Raw genomic sequence first — 5,000 nt, 5'->3', positions numbered from 1 at the left:
GACACTACTAGGTCCCAGCTGTCACCCCCCCTCTAAAAAATTCATTTCTTGGTATTTTGAGCTGAAATTTTGCACAGAGGTTGGCAAAAATCCAATCCAACTTTATTAATTTTTCCAGAATTTTTCGAGGTCGGGAAGTATTTTTTTTTATTTTCCTACCATTAAAAATCGAGGAAATCGGAAAAAATAGGAACCGGCTCGGAATGACCCCAAATTCAGTGGGCAGCCTCATAAAAATATGGCTGATTTTACTGGATTGATTTCATGTGGAAAGCACGACGTTTTGTTGTAGGAATGCGGGAACCCCGGCGGGGGGCCTGCCGCGGCCAGCGACGTCGGGCTGGCCCCTGCAGCGCCTAGCCTCTCCCACGCGGGGGGCAGGCCAGAGCGCGGGGGGCCAGGGCCCGAAGGCAGCCCCCCCGCGGGCGAGAGAGCAAGCCAGCAGGGGCTGTCGCCTGCCGCGGCCAGCGACGTCGTGCTGGCCCCTGCAGCGCCTAGCCTCTCCCACGCGGGGGGCAGGCCAGAACGCGGGGGGCCAGGGCCCGAAGGCAGCCCCCCCGCGGGCGAGAGAGCAAGCCAGCAGGGGCTGTCGCCTGCCGCGGCCAGCGACGTCGGGCTGGCCCCTGCCGCGGCCAGCGATGTCGGGCTGTCGCCTGCCGCGGCCAGCGACGTCGGGCTGGCCCCTGCAGCGCCTAGCCTCTCCCACGCGGGGGGCAGGCCAGAACGCGGGGGGCCAGGGCCCGAAGGCAGCCCCCCCGCGGGCGAGAGAGCAAGCCAGCAGGGGCTGTCCGCGCGTCGCGCAGCGCGGCATGGCTGCGGGGGCCGCGCGCGCGCGCCCAAGCGCCCAAGGGCCCCCAAGGGCCCCAGGCCCTCAGGCCCCAGCGCCCCAGCGCCCAGCGCGGGCGGGCGCGCGCGCGCGTGTGGTCTTTGAGGGGCGCCGGCCTGGTGGCTCCCTAAAGAGCAATAAGTGTCATTGCAGCTCTGGCAGGGGGAGACACTACTAGGTCCCAGCTGTCACCCCCCCTCTAAAAAATTCATTTCTTGGTATTTTGAGCTGAAATTTTGCACAGAGGTTGGCAAAAATCCAATCCACCTTCATTAATTTTCCCAGAATTTTTCGAGGTCGGGAAGTATTTGTTTTAATTTTCCTACCATTAGAAATCGAGTAAATCCGCAAAACTAGGAACCGGCCCGGAATGACCCCAAATTCAGTGGGCAGCCTCATAAAAATATGGCTGATTTTACTGGATTGGTTTCATGTGGAAAGCACGACGTTTTCTTGTAGGAATGCGGGAACCCCGGCAGCTCGCCTGCCGCGGCCAGCGACGTCGGGGACGCTGGCCTGCGCTGTCGAGCCCGCGAGGGCTGTCTCCGCGGCAGGCCCCCCCTGAACGGGGCACGACAGGCCACCGCGCTGGCTCGTCCAGCGTCGACAGTCCCTCGTCCAGGTTTCAGATCGCGCCAAGTCGAACCCATGACCTGCTCAAGCCATCGTGCGCTGCCGAATTCGCATCTGCGTGTAGGCTGCCATTCCACGCGGCAGCCCCTGTTTTCGTCAGCGTGCCCCCCTGACGAATTTTCCTGCCTGGCCCAGTCCAGCGTCCAGCCCCTGTTCGTCGAAAAATCTGCGCTGCCGATTTTCCACGCGGCAGCCCCTCTTTTCGTCAGCGTGCCCCCCTGACGAATTTTCCTGCCTGGCCCGGCCGGTCCAGCCCCTGTTCGTCGAAAAATCTGCGCTGCCGATTTTCCACTCCGCAGCCCCTGTTTTCGTCAGCGTGCCCCCCTGACGAATTTTCCTGCCTGGCCCGGCCGGTCCAGCATCCAGCCCCTGTTCGTCGAAAAATCTGCGCTGCCGATTTTCCACGCGGCAGCCCCTGTTTTCCTCAGCGTGCCCCCCTGACGAATGTTCGTCGAAAAATCTGCGCTGCCGATTTTCCACGCGGCAGCCCCTCTTTTCGTCAGCGTGCCCCCCTGACGAATGTTCGTCGAAAAATCTGCGCTGCCGATTTTCCACGCGGCAGCCCCTCTTTTCGTCAGCGTGCCCCCTGACGAATTTTCCTGCCTGGCCCAGTCCAGCGTCCAGCCCCTGTTCGTCGAAAAATCTGCGCTGCCGATTTTCCACGCGGCAGCCCCTCTTTTCGTCAGCGTGCCCCCCTGACGAATTTTCCTGCCTGGCCCGGCCAGTCCAGCCCCTGTTCGTCGAAAAATCTGCGCTGCCGATTTTCCACGCGGCAGCCCCTCTTTTCGTCAGCGTGCCCCCCTGACGAATTTTCCTGCCTGGCCCGGCCGGTCCAGCCCCTGTTCGTCGAAAAATCTGCGCTGCCGATTGCCGATTTTCCACGCGGCAGCCCCTCTTTTCGTCAGCGTGCCCCCCTGACGAATTTTCCTGCCTGGCCCGGCCAGTCCAGCCCCTGTTCGTCGAAAAATCTGCGCTGCCGATTTTCCACGCGGCAGCCCCTCTTTTCGTCAGCGTGCCCCCCTGACGAATTTTCCTGCCTGGCCCGGCCGGTCCAGCCCCTGTTCGTCGAAAAATCTGCGCTGCCGATTTTCCACTCCGCAGCCCCTGTTTTCGTCAGCGTGGCCCCCTGACGAATTTTCCTGCCTGGCCCGGCCAGTCCAGCGCCCAGCCCCTGTTCGTCGAAAAATCTGCGCTGCCGATTTTCCCCGACGAACCTGCAGCTGCACAAATCCGCGCCGCCACTGCCCCATTGTCTGGACCAACAGTCTTTTCCATCAAGCCCTGGACTATAAATCGTCCAGACTCATCGCCAGCACCCGCTGCCGATTCTGCCGACTTTGCCGATTTCGTCGGCGCTGCCGATTCCAACACTGCACCCACCGTGTCTAAACCAGCGCTGTTTCGTCAGCGTGTCCCCTTGATGAATTTCCCTGCCTGGCCTGGACAGTCCATCTTCCAGCCCATGTTCATCGAAAAATCTGCGCTGCCGATTTCCCCGACGAACCTGCAGCTGCACAAATCTGCGCTGCCGATTTCCCCCCCTGTCGGCATGGCTGCCGCTGCCCCGATGTCCAGACCAACAGTCTTTTTTGTCGACTTTGCCGATTTTGTTCGCGCTGCCGATTCCAACACTACCCCCTGCATCCAAACCAGCATTGTTTCGTCAGCTCTTCCCCTGACGATTTTAGCCCTGTAACAAACAGTAGGCCTCCAATCCCGCCAACGGGAGCCAAGTTGATAGGGAAGAGAATTGAATGACGCGCCTGGTCCTCGCACCCCGCCACCCGAGGGGCCTTTTTCCCGGCAGCCTCTGAAAAACTCTAGCTTTCACGGTCCTCGCCGCCCCTCACCACCATGGCAGGCCTCTAATCCCACCCATCAGCAGTTGTAGCCGATAGGGCAGTGATTTGAATGACGCGTCGCGGGCCGCCGGGTCATCTCACCCGGCCATTAATTGGAGCGTTTTTGGCTGGCCGAGGATGGGGGGATGGATCTCTTCTTCCGAAAAAGCAAACAGTACATCGGGAGTTATGTTGACGGGGCATGGAATTGAATGACCCGTCACGGGCCGCCGGGTCATCTCACCCGGCCATCCCGGGGAGCGTTTTTCCCGGCAGCATCGGGGAAACTCTTGCTTTCACTGCCCGCTGCCCAAGTCCCCACTCGCATCGGCCCCCCGCGCCAACAAGCCAACGCTGCCGAATCGGCAGACACTGCTGCCGAATCTGCCGACACTGCCCCGCGGGCTGCCACTGCCCCAGTGTCTAAACCAGCGGTCTTTCTCGTCGAGCGTTGGACTATCCAGCCCGTCCAGACCCATCGCCAGCACCCGCTGCCGATTCTGCCGACTTTGCCGATTTCGTCGGCGCTGCCGATTCCACCACTGCCCGCCGTGCCTGAACCAGCGCTGTTTCGTCAGCGTGTCCCCTCGATGAATTTTCCTGCATGGCCCGGCCAGTCCAGCGTCCAGCCCGTGTTCGTCGAAAAATCTGCGCTGCCGATTCTGCCGACTTTGCCGATTTCGTCGGCGCTGCCGATTCCAACACTGCCCGCCGTGCCTGAACCAGCGCTGTTTCGTCAGCGTGTCCCCTCGACAAATTTTCCTGCCTGGCCTGGACAGTCCATCGCCCAGCCCATGTTCGTCGCAAAATCTGCGCTGCCGATTTTCCCCGACGAACCTGCAGCCGCACAAATCTGCGCTGCCGAATCTGCCGACACTGTCCCGCGGGCTGCCACTGCCCCAGTGTCTAAACCAGCAGTCTTTCTCGTCGAGCCTTGGACTATCCAGCCCGTCCAGACCCATCGCCAGCACCCGCTGCCGATTCTGCCGACTTTGCCGATTTCGTCGGCGCTGCCGATTCCACCACTGCCCGCCGTGCCTGAACCAGCGCTGTTTCGTCAGCGTGTCCCCTCGATGAATTTTCCTGCATGGCCCGGCCAGTCCAGCGTCCAGCCCATGTTCGTCGAAAAATCTGCGCTGCCGATTCTGCCGACTTTGCCGATTTCGTCGGCGCTGCCGATTCCAACACTGCCCGCCGTGCCTGAACCAGCGCTGTTTCGTCAGCGTGTCCCCTCGACAAATTTTCCTGCCTGGCCTGGACAGTCCATCGCCCAGCCCATGTTCGTCGCAAAATCTGCGCTGCCGATTTTCCCCGACGAACCTGCAGCCGCACAAATCTGCGCTGCCGAATCTGCCGACACTGTCCCGCGGGCTGCCACTGCCCCAGTGTCTCAACCTGCGGTCTTTCTCGTCGAGCCTTGGACTATCCAGCCCGTCCAGACCCATCGCCAGCACCCGCTGCCGATTCTGCCGACTTTGCCGATTTCGTCGGCGCTGCCGATTCCACCACTGCCCGCCGTGCCTGAACCAGCGCTGTTTCGTCAGCGTGTCCCCTCGATGAATTTTCCTGCATGGCCCGGCCAGTCCAGCGTCCAGCCCATGTTCGTCGAAAAATCTGCGCTGCCGATTCTGCCGACTTTGCCGATTTCGTCGGCGCTGCCGATTCCAACACTGCCCGCCGTGCCTGAACCAGCGCTGTTT

Source organism: Populus nigra, chromosome 2 (assembly GCF_951802175.1).
Source record: "Populus nigra chromosome 2, ddPopNigr1.1, whole genome shotgun sequence".
NCBI classification, from domain to species: domain Eukaryota; kingdom Viridiplantae; phylum Streptophyta; class Magnoliopsida; order Malpighiales; family Salicaceae; genus Populus; species Populus nigra.
This window is presented reverse-complemented; position numbering follows the sequence as displayed.